We start from the raw sequence: 12,717 nt of genomic DNA, 5'->3' as shown, positions 1-12,717 counted from the left end.
TATTCATTCTTATAGCATTGTATGTTGCCAGTTTTGCTTTGTTTTCCATTTTAGTTGTAGCCTCTCCAGTTGCAATGTTATCCTCAACCTAGTCTGCCCTCCCTATAGATAAGGTTTATTGAGATATCCAATCATAGATTTGCCCCGGTTTCAGACAGCAGTCAATCTACAACAAACTTCTGTTTCCTTAGGCCCTACTCAAAATCACCAAAAGAAAGCCCAAACCCTAAAATAGGTCCAAATAGAACACTCTCTTCCTAAGATGCTCTATGGTTCACTATGGCATATATTCTCCCTCATTAAAAATGAGTAATAAACCCAATGTGTTCAGCTACAGATATGTTCCTGATAGTCTTTGACTGGAGGGAATTAAGGAGCTACAATTTATGTAAGAAGTTAACACAATAGCAAAAACAACCAAAAGTCATTTATGTTTTAAATTACCATGGACTGGCAAATCAACCAAGTTAGTGATCAATCTTCCCTGCCAGGTCACATGGCTCCCACCACTAAACCCCGTCCTTCCTTGCTATGCAGTGCATTTATATATTTAAAGTTTCAATTAAATGTCCAAATTATGTTATATAAGTTACACATACACATCTATGTTTACTATATTATATTAACTTATACCATAGACAATATATGTAACATTTTTTCTGATTCTCCACCTTAAACAATCTTTTGTTTTTTTGATGAACAAAAACTACTTGCCAACTGTGCTATATAAGACACCTTCTACTATAGTCTTATTGACTGACAGAAAAGATTTAGGTTCCAATAACTTCTTGCTAACAAAGGAAATCTAACCTTTTCAATATGCTGAAGATTAAATTGCAAACATTTATGGTTCTTTCTCAGAGGAAAAAAGTTATGTTTTTTTCTAATGTGACATACTGTAAGGAAAAGAATTGGGTTAAAGAAGCGTATATAAATTAAAATGCGGTATTTGATTCTAATTGCCAACAGATTATTTATGACAAAAGTGTCATTTTTTGAATGATAGTGAAAGAGTATTTTTACTTTTATTAAAACTGATATTTGCTAGTATATTAGATTTACATAACATTTTCAAAACTGAAATAACATATGCCACTTGTCACTATTACTATGCTGTTGAGTAACAATAAAATTATTCATAGATGTGTCAGAAAATAGATTTGTTACCAATATTTGCTAAAGTGTCACAATTCCCAAGGCTTTAAAAATAAGCTGTTGTTTCCTAAATGTTATTTCAATTTGCAGGAAAAAAAATAACAAACCCAAAAGTTTGTTGAATGGCCTCATTAACATTCTATTTAACAAATAGAAGTAAATATAGCGAATAGATTAAATACAGAAAACATCCCCAAACCTGTCAAGACAGGCACATAGAAAAGCCCTGCATTATCTATACACTACCAGCCTCACACACAAAATTAGAATCTCAAGATTCAAAGGTCTTTAAAACTCCAATTGTTCAATGCCATCTAGCACTTGAATTCCCTGTGCAAGAGAAGACGGAATAATAAAATAGTTAACAAAGTACAGGCACCCTGGGCAAGATTTTCCAGTTTAAATCCCAGCTTTTCCACCTCTCATCCATATAAGCTCAGACAAGTTAGTTAACTTCTTTTTGCCTTAATTTCCTTGTCTGCAAAATGGCAATAATAATAGTGCAATAAAGAATTCATCTCAAAGAGTTATTATGGGAATTAAATGAATCAATAAAAATAAAACACTTAGAACAGTGTCATGACATAGTAAGTGATCATTAAATGGTGGTGGTTAGTGTTAAGATTTCCTTGACAAGTGGCTGTTTGGCCTCTCCCTAAACACTTTCACTAATAGAGGATTTAGCAGCTCCCAAAGTGGTCCATTCCATTTATTGAGGGTTATCTAAAATACTTCTTTATAGAAATATGAAACCTGTTCCAATCCATATTTCTATTCCATGGAAACATTCAGAATGGCAGTTGTTCAATACATACTCACAGCTAGTACAGTACCCTTCTATCTTCTCTTCATCTAGGGAAAATATCCCTTTTTCCTTCATTTCTTCTTCATAAAACACAGTTTGGCCAATCTGAACATTCTCCTCTGAGTGTGTTCCAATTGTTTCTCTCTATATATCTCTTAAAGAGTAGTGCCCTAAATTCAATATACTCAGTACCATCTGAACAACAAGAATTAAGACACACTATCACCTGCCTTAGAGATGTCATGTTTTAAAGATTTCATACCATGTAAGCAGAGCTTTAAGGAAGGCCTGATAGTGAATTTCCCAACAATTAAATCAACATTCTATCAATATTCAACTATTGGTCGGGTACAGTGGCTCATGCCTATAATCCCAGCACTTTGGGAGGCCAAGGCGGGCAAATCAGTTGAAGGCAGGAGTTCAAGACCAGTCTGGCCAACATGGTGAAATCCTGTCTCCACCAAAAACACAAAATATTAGCTGGGTGTGGTGGCACACACCTGTAATCCCAGCTACTCAGGAGAGGCTGAGGCAGGAGAATCACTCAAACCCAGAAGGCGGAGCTTCCAATGAGTCGCTATCAAGCCACTGCACTCCAGCCTGGGCAACAGAGCAAGACTCCAAGTAAAACAAACAAACAAAAACAACATTAAACTATTGACTGGTTCATGTGCCTACCAACTCTAGATAGTTATTTTCATGTGGCAATTCATTGATACCCAAACTACCATATACATGATACTCAATCTAAACAATAGTATTAAGCTAAGTCAAATTGGCTATCCCAATTTTAACCTTGAAACCAAGAAAGTGAGAAGTGTCAAGAGGCTTAGTGATTATAGTTCAAATCCTTCTTTTTCGAGCTGAGGAAATTGAAGTCAAGAGATATAAAGTGACTTCCCTAAGGTCACACAGCAAATTAGGGCAGAGATGAACATAGGCTTTCTAGGAGGTAACCTGTGTTCCCTCTAAGGACCCCAGAGAAAAAAAATATTTTATAAAGGACCCCCTACTGAACAAAAAGAATGTCTTTTTGGGAATTTAAGGCATTGAGAAATAAAGGGAGTGATTATGCAGAAGCTGGAGATGTTGGACAAATTGGAGAGTCTCAAATGATTCCACAGAGCTCCTCTGAAGAAGGAACCACTTACTCTGGTGTCAAGTCAATCTTCCTCATGCTCTCCTCCTCTGCAGTTGTTTTCTTTTCATCCCCATTTGAGTGACATCCATATTGTTTGTTGTTGTTTTTGTAATAAGCAAAGTAACTAGTGTGCTTTAAATGAAAAGAAATAACTCATGGTATGCTCTTCATACCTCACAAATCTTAACATTAAAAAGTATCAGAGCCCAATCAAGGTTTGTCAAATCCATTTGTTCCTTAATAGAGATGCAACTCTATTGACAGTTAAGTCCTTTCAACGCCCAGTTTGCCTAAAGAAGAGAGTCGAGAGAACAGATTGCTTTGTGTCATACATACTCAGGGCCACCCTGTGAGCTCAACAATCTCCTCTCTTCACTAGATCTTGCCCAGTAAAGCTCCCAAGTTTGAGGATTTCACTGAAAGAACCTTCAAATTTTCTTCTAATATGGTAAATTCATGTGGTGGGCTACCAATAAACTCTTTATAATTCAGAACATTTTAAATAACATCTCTAACTCTCTTGTTTAAGGTCTTACAACTAGAACAAATACAAAGAAACTAAAAATGATTCCTCAGAGGTTATGTTACTTATAAAACAACAATCTATTTACTCATCCATGCATCCACCCACCTATCTCTATATACATTTCCAGCAAAAGGGAAACGGGACACAAAATGTCACCAATTTAACACAAGGCAGCAAATAAGTCTAACTGCCATCAGGTGCTCACAGTGTTTGGAAGCTGTGCATTCTTCTACCTGAATGCAATATACAACTTTGGACTGATGACTCAACTACAATCACAGAGCCCATATTTTCTCTCTGGAAAGAAAAACTTCTCTCTGAATTTTTATTTTTCCCTCTTAACTTCCAAATATCCAAAAACATAGATTCATTCCTTGACCTACTGTGTCATACAAGAGAACAGTAACCAAAAGGACAGCCAAATTCTAACTTTACTGTTAATTTCAGAAAGCAAAATAAATGAACTATAATCAAATTATATCTGAAATACATCAATGAGAGAACAAAAATGAGAGAATCATCTTAAGTAGAAGCATACCAGGTATGAAATAAATTAATATAACAAAGTCAAATATTGACTCTAAACTCGAGAGCAAAAGTTTTCTGAATTCATTCATGGATTACGTTAGTTTAATCCTGACTAACTCAGTGTTCATGCAAAAAATTATTACTTGCCACTGGAACTGACAAAAAATTGATAAATAAAAGTAATTATCATATAAATATTTGAATTATTCATTTCTCGGCAAATGAATCTCTTCTATTATACCACCATAATCTATCTGTGCTTGAATGAGGGCATACTTCCTCTCAGAAATTTTGAGACATTTGAGAATATTGTTTTCTGAGTACTCTCAGTACACTGGGAGTAGAAACAAATCAGAGTTAAATTATAATGAAAGCAAAAGTTTACCAAATAATTTCCAATCATTTTATTAAATAAGGTTTTCCATTTTCCAGGGTGCTAATGAAATATAAAGAAGATAAATGAAAAGCATAAATATTCATTTCGAATTTCAACCTGATTGTAAAATTTTATTAGCAAAGGTTTGTAATTTATACTTTGGAATTTAGAATGTGGTTTACACAAAGACATATTATTGAACTCAATTTCCATCACCTAAAAACAATGCCTAGGGGTCAAGAGAATGTAGTGAAGGTTAATATCATAAAAAATAAATATGTCATCACATTGAAAGCTGTATTGACAAAAGTAATAATGGTTTGAAGTTGCTCTTCTTTAAAAGGTTATGCTTCTCCTGGAAAGCAAGGAAACTTTTTTGCAGAGGACAATCAAACGTGGAATAATTTCCATATCAAGGTAATTAATGCATATTCATTATAGGTGTTCAAGAAAGATTAGATATATTTGTGGAGGGAACAGAGTAGGGTCTTTCCTGCTTGATGCAGGTGGTTTGAATAATCAGAGACAGCCCTTTCAACCTCATCTTCAAACAAATGATGCTAATAGGATTCATTGTGTTAAAGTTGCCTTTATGGAAAGCAACCCTCTCCAAATTAAAGAAGGTAGGTCTCAAGGTGTGCAAACACAATCCTGGCTTCCTCCTCCCAAAGTAATATGCTGTGTATCACAGTTGTCACCATCTTATTCCTGCTGATCTACAAGGACTTTGAGATTAATATTTCATTCTAATCACAAAAAGTTCAAATTAGTCATATAAACAACTGCATGCTATATAATATATACATTATTTTCTACATGTTGCTTGGAAGCATTATGAAAAAAAATGTACAGATTTCACTGTGCCAGTTATCATACTTCATTATAGTAATGTAGCCAGAGGCTAGGCAAGAAAAAATTTTAAGAAGGATTTCTATACAAGAAAATATATATCAATCAGAACCACCTATGGACTGAAACATGCTCATAGAGTTCTGCTTTAATCAGAAAATTATTGGTGTCCTGAGATTAGCTTCCATTGATTAACCCTGACCAATTTTAATAAAAAATTTATTTTTTAAAAAAAGCTACATTCAAATGACATTTGAATCCATTAAGAAAAATAAAAGCTAAGTAGAACAGTCTTGCTCAATCAGACAGTTCATGCTAGACTAGACTATACCTGATTTTTTATTAGTAACCAAGTCTTATTTTAAATAATTATCAAAAAGCTACTTTTCCTATGTCTGTAAATGCTATAGACTCTAAGCTACACTTTGGTCATATAGAAGTATTTGCAGAGGGATAGTTGACAGGAGAAGCCAAACCACAGGAGCAGCCCTGGCATTACTATGAGGTATACACTAGCAGGACATAGGTAAAGTGAATGTAAACAAAATATCCATCAAACATAGAAATATCACATAAAACTGAGGCAAATTAGGAGAACACTGGCTGAATCCAAGAAAAGATAATCCTTATGAACATGCAGGAATGTTGCAAATTGTAAGTGAATGTCAGTGATAGAGTTCATTAAGGGGTTCATGTTATAGTCAGTGCACTAGAAACCATAGTCATTGGATCTTACACAGAATGAATGGTTAAAATCAAAATAAACATGACATGTGACATCTCCTTAAACACATTCTGAATATGCAATTTTATTTCACTGAAAAAAAAAAGATACTAATGTCCGGTTTTCCTTGATCTTTCAAAATACAAAAGAAATGCAAAAAGTCTTTGCACAGATGTAGCAAAGTACTGGATTTTTATATTTTGGCAGGTGCTCAATATGCAGCCCACATAATCACATGTTAATGACTGGAGTGTGTTAATCAGCATGCATACCTGATTCCTTCTTGCCCAAGGGGGGAAAAAAGCCAACTATTCCAGAGCATGTTAATGTCTCTACTTTTTTTTTTTTTCTTTTTTGAGACGGAGTCTTGATCTGTCGCCCAAGCTGGAGTGCAGTGGCACAATGTCAGCTCACTGCAACCTCCACCTCCCAGGTTCAAGCGATTCTCCTGCTTTAGCCTTCTGAGTAGCCGGGACCACAAACACGCATCACCTGGCTAATTTCTGTATTTTTAATAGAGATGGGGTTTCACCATGTTGGCCAGGCTGGTCTCAAACTCCTGACCTCAAGTGATCCACCTGCCTTAGCCTTCCAAAGTGCTGGGATTACAGGCATGGGCCACTATGCCTGGCCTAATGTCTCTACTTTTGATGAAGATTTTAATAATATGCTAGGTAAGAAAGAAAATTTTTCCAAAAATTATTCTTAGAAAGGCATATTATATAATTAAGAATCATGAAAAAATTATTTATATTTCCATAAACATTGAGATACTTCCAAGTATCATACCAGCAACCCTTTTGTTTAATTTAAACAATTTAGATTTGGGGAACTTTTAAAAATACATACTTTTTTTAAAGGACAGTGCACATCATCAGGGTGTAAAAATATAAAGGTAATCAATATGTTAACGCTAGACAACATTTGTTGTCTATTTCACTACCCACAGCAAGAGCTTTGCCAGATTCCATGCAATAAAATGTTTTATTTTTTAGTTCAAATTCTAAATAAATTTCTGTTATTAAATTTCTGAAATAGGTTGAAAAAGAGATAGCACTGTATGCAAATATAGTTTCAAAGTTACAGGAACTGGGAAATCCCCCATAAGTCTTCCTAGAAAATATTATGCAGTGATTCAAGGTAAGGATGACCATTTTCACCTGTTAACAGAAATTTAGGCTTTAACTTTACTAAAATTGAATGCATTTCCAGAATCCAAAAATGAGAGAAGTAGTAACTAAATGTCTCAAGAAGTCTAAATCTCACAGGTTTATGGACTTTTTTCCAGTGCTTCATATGCCAATCAGGTACCACAAAGGTGTACATAAATCTTATCTTAGGAGTTATCACTATGTCTATACACTAGTTAGGACCAAGTGAACGAGTGGGTTTCACTACACTTTCTAAAGTACAGTCTCAATAAAAGTAAGGAGTGCTGCCTACTACCTTAAATGACAAAATCTTACAAAAAACTGCCAACAATTCAAGTTTTTAAAATCTCTAAAATAACAAGATTAGAAATCTTCTCAAAGTCTGTCATAACAGCAAGACTGAAGATTAGATCCTCACTAAAAATTCCTGGACTGTTATCATGTAATGACAATAGCTCCATTCCCAGAAATGGTACAAAGTCCACACCAGCAATTTTATGACTTCAAGTGAAAAACAAAAAACACTCCAGAGTTGATTAGCAACTTCATGAGACTGAAAGCTAGAGGAGCAGAGAGCAGAAATTGTTTGCAAGCAAGAAGGTGTTTTCCTCAATAGTTATTTATTAAATATCTCAGGACGCCTACCATTATTTTCATTCAATTACAGCAAAGGGCATTATTGACATCTTTTATTTAAGGTGGAAACTTATTTTAAAACTTTTCTAGAAGATAAAACTCCCCTGGAGGAATTTAAGTAGGTTTCTTATAAGGAGTTCAGATATTCTGGGGCTGAGAGTCCACTATGGTTATTTCTACCTACTTAGACTAGTAGTTAAAAGCCAGATGTATATTTTTGCCAAAATATATATCAATATAAGAATGTAAGTGTACACATGTGCATAAGTTCCCACTTACAATCATCACATTTTATATCTCATGAGAGTGTTGGTGCCTTACCCACATCCCCATGGCCTACCACAGAAGCCACCTACTAACAGTTGCTTCTTAGGCAAAAAGCTTGTCTCTCGCCGAGGCCCATTCTCTGGCCAAGAGCATTTCTACTCTCTTCCCTCGTCTCCTTGGTCTCACCAACCTCATTTCTTGTCATTCTTGACTATGTTTCTGCCCACATGTACATTACTTAAAACATTCTCTCCACCCTTTGTGTAAATTTTGTCTTCTTCAGAATCTCTGAGAACTCTTCAATGAAGAATCTCCCTAAACTGTTCACTCTTCCGCTTATCATCCAACTCTCATCTTCACTACGGCAATGGTTTCCTAATCCATGTTCCTGTTTCTGATGTTCTCTCTCACAGTCCACTCTCTACACAGCAGGCGATGTGATCTTTTAAAAACATAAATCAAATCATGTTACTCCCTTGCTTAAAATTTTCCAATGGCTTCTACTTACACTTGAAAGAAAGTTTAAACACCTCCCTGTAGCCTATGAGACTCCATAATATCTGTAATCTGCTAGCCTCCCCGATTTCATTTCATACCATTCTCTCCCTCACCAGCCACCCTGTTGTTTTCTGTTTCTCAAACACACAAACTAAAAGACTTTTGTACTTATTATACACTCTGACTGGGTGTCTTCTCCTAATCTTTGCACAGTAATTCTCTTTTTATTCAAATTTCAGCTCAAATGTCACCTCCTCAAAAAGACCTTCCCCGGTCTTTTTAAAGGAGTAATTCTCTATCACATTTTCTTACTTAATTTTCTTCATAGTACTTATTATTGTCTGAAATTGTCTCACTCTATAAGATTTCTTTATTATCTGCCATACTACTATACTGTAAGTTCTATGATAACAGGGATCTTATCTATATTATTCACAAGTTAGTCCTTGTGCCTGGAACTTTAGCAGGTACTATATACTCAGGTATCCAGTGATGATAACTCCTTTCTAAATTATACTCTAAAGCAAAAGAAAAAAAAAAGTAAGGAAGGGAAGGCTCAAAATAACATGTACATTGTAATTTATCTGTTTGATATAAGTAGCTATACATAATTTGCACCAAAAAATTGTATGTAATCTGCAGAAAAGATCACCAACATTATATAAGTTTATCTGTCCTTTCTACAGTTGCAATCTAGCAGATACTCATTACACACAATATCATATACATGTCATGAGACATTATCACAAAAATATTCTTCTCCATGCTTATTAACATCAAAAAGAATAATATGCTGTACATTTTTCCATGAAAAAAAATTATGCAAATGTATTCCAGCCTAATGAGTCAGTCCTAATAAGAACAAAAGCATGTTTTAGTGGACAGTGTCAACATTCCTCTGCAAAAAAGGTATTGGCACACCAGGTGCCATGATGAAAGTGGTAGTGGTTGTGGAAAGAGAAGGATAGTGACTCTTATTTACACTAACTTTCCAACCTTCAAATGGCTCTCACTAATTAACATAGCACATTAAATTTATAATTCAACAATTTGGTGTCTATAAAATAGGTAATTATGGTTAAAATCAGAATCTAAAACTTTTTATCTCAAACTTGTCCTTGAAATCCTATTTCTAAAATTTCTATTCTCCTTCTTTGCTTATGCCATTACAAATTATTTTTCTTGATTGAACCTATGTGGTCTCATATTTTGTTGCAGTGTCACCTCAAAATAATCAGAATTTTTACATTTAAATATTTTTTTTTCTAATCAGGAAGTGGGAATTAGCAGGACTTCTTTGCTTTGTCTTCACCTTCTCTGACAGAAAACTTCCTCTGTGGTCATGACATTTCAAAGTAAAACCCTTCCTGAATCCAGGAGATAAGAAACTTTTAGGGCTTGTTTCTAACAGTTCATGAATGAGGGACATGAGGGCCATTACAGAAAGTAAATAACAATGGAAACTGTACAAGTGCTGAAAAAAAATGTTGTTATTTTTTAGATTTTCTTTTGAATTTTATTTCTTCACAACTATTTTTTGGGACTCAATTACAAGTACAGAATATGATCCATTAAAGAAAACTACAAGTTTTACTTAATTTCATAAACATCTTTTTTGACTTCATATTTATTTTAAAGTAGAATGAGATAAAATGTTTATTAAATTTTACATTAGCACAGTCCTCCCACTCGAACACACACTCACACATACACACACACAATATATGTAGGTTTGCAGGTCTGCCCAGAAACTTAAAATCCTTCTATTGTTTTTTTCCTGCAAAGAAAAATTGGTTAGTGATATGGTACTTACAGTATAAGTCATTACAGGTCTGATATTACAGTTGTTACACAATATTGAATCTATCCAGTGAAAAAGAAGCACAAAGGGAATTTCCAAATGCAGCTGCTATTTCCCATTTGTTAAATCCTTTTATTACACCATATAAGTACACAGCTGGGAAATACTATAGAGTGGGAGTTTAAACAAAATATTTTGGCTTCTAGTCATTTGGAATACACAAAGGCTCCAGTGGAAAGCAATGTTTGACAGCAAAAGAAAGTGAAAGTTTGAAAACATGTCTAGCAAGTATGATTTCTTTTACATTAATAGTTAACTTATTTGTACCATTAAACTGTTTTATACTATCATAAACCACATTTAATATAAATTTGGTAAGAAAATTATTAATATATATTTTAAGACAAAATTTTAGATGACAAAAGTTTGAGAATAACCCACCAAAGTAACTTGGGACTTATCAAGATACAAACACAATTTTTCTAGGAAAAATAAGTATAGTGTTCTCAAAGAAATCAAATTTGAACTGTTTTATTTCTTATTCTCCCCATGTTTTCCAGTGCAGTTATTTTTATTTGTCTATGACTAGATTTGGCATAAAAGCCAAAATATATCTTAAACCTATCCTTTCTCTCTAGCCACTCTTCCTTTACACTAATTCAAGCCATTCATCTCTCACCTAGACTTCTGAAATAGACTCCCAGTGGGTCCTCCTTCTTTCACTGTTGTCTCTCTCCTATCCATTCATTATATCACAGCCAGAATTTATCTGTTTGAAATGTTTTTGAATGCTTCAAACGTTTTCCATTGAACTTAGATCAAATCTCACATCCATAATGTTATCTCCAAGGTCCTGTTTGATATAGCCCCTACCAATCTCTCCAACTATATCTTACGTTATATTGCATCCTTCATCGTAACTCTCCAGCAATGAAGGCCATCTTTTACTTTCTGACATTAAGCAGTAACTTTCTCACTTCAAATACTTCATACATGCTGTTCCCTCTGCAGTTTTACTCTTTGTTCCACTCTAACTGGTTAGTTCTTACCATCCTTGGCTCAGTGAGGGCATTCCTAACCATCTATTCTAAATTAGGTTTGCCTCATTATGTTCTCACGTAGCATTCTGTTCTTTCTCCTCATACATAGCAAACATCATATTTTAATTATATATTTGTGTATATACTTATCTAATTTCTATTCCCTCTCCTAGACTATAAACTCCATGAAGGAATGAATCATGTCTGCTTTGTTCACCACTATATAGTCAGCACCTAATAAGAATGCTTGGCACATAGATGGTACTCAATAAATATTTGTTGAAATAAAAATGAAACATCGCTCCATTATCTTGACAATAAGCAAGTGGCAGTGACTGGATATCTATTTCACCTTGGAGGTGTTAAAATGAACAACTTAAGTTCAATCATAAAAACAGACTTGCTTTATTACCTTCTTCCTACTCAAGAAAACTAATCTTCCAGTGGATCTAATTGTACAATTTTGATCCCTTTCAAAACTAAAATTAGTCTAGAAACTATCTTTCAATCCTCTGCTTCTTACCTACTGCTCCAGAGCACTGGCTGTGTCTGCAAAATCATCTGAAAAAGAAAAATGTCTGCCTTCATAAATTATTGAATTAAGTCTCTGAGACATTAAGCATTGAATAAGAATCTAAATATGTGTTATTAGTAGTAAATGTATTGGAAATATTACCTTATCTTTGTTAAGAAATAAAAATTTTCTCAGTGCCCACTTAAAATAATTTTCATTAACTTAATTTTAGTTAGCCAAAAATTAAGAAATGCAAAATGGGGTTTAAAACTTCTAATCTAATAAAATATATTAAGATTTTAATCTCTTCTAGATGCTAAAAAAATTGAATATTTTTGCTTTGAACTAGATAATTAATGTCACTGGCTATGGTTTCTGTTTTGATGATTACGGATGGAATTTAACATAGGAAAGCTGGCTAAATATACTGCATGTATTTGATGTTGTTTCTACTTTTTGAAAAAACTCCTGTAGTCTCATTGAATGATTCTCAGGAGGTTTGCATGCCCTTTTGAAATTAATATATAGGCACATAAGTGAGAAAAGCTTTATTATAAATCAAGAATGACCATTAAAAATGATAAATACCTGCATTTTCTCATTGAAGGTATATTCAACATATGATCTCATTCACACAGTTGTATTTGCTTAAATGTTTCAATATTAATACATAGCCATACTTTATTTGATCATATCTATTTTGTGA

The 12,717-nt window shown here is 33.9% G+C and overlaps 1 protein-coding gene across 50 annotated transcripts in view; it reads right to left on the bottom strand.

The window, feature by feature from the left end:
- The window catches only part of SOX6 (SRY-box transcription factor 6), a 660,184-nt gene that overhangs the window by 367,695 nt on the left and 279,772 nt on the right, over positions 1-12,717 (bottom strand). The gene's annotated exons all lie outside the window — the stretch shown is intronic.

The sequence above is a fragment of the Macaca mulatta genome, chromosome 14, assembly GCF_049350105.2.
Source record: "Macaca mulatta isolate MMU2019108-1 chromosome 14, T2T-MMU8v2.0, whole genome shotgun sequence".
Lineage (NCBI taxonomy): Eukaryota > Metazoa > Chordata > Mammalia > Primates > Cercopithecidae > Macaca > Macaca mulatta.
Note: the sequence above shows the minus strand (reverse complement) of the source record. Positions and strands in the feature narration are given on the sequence as shown.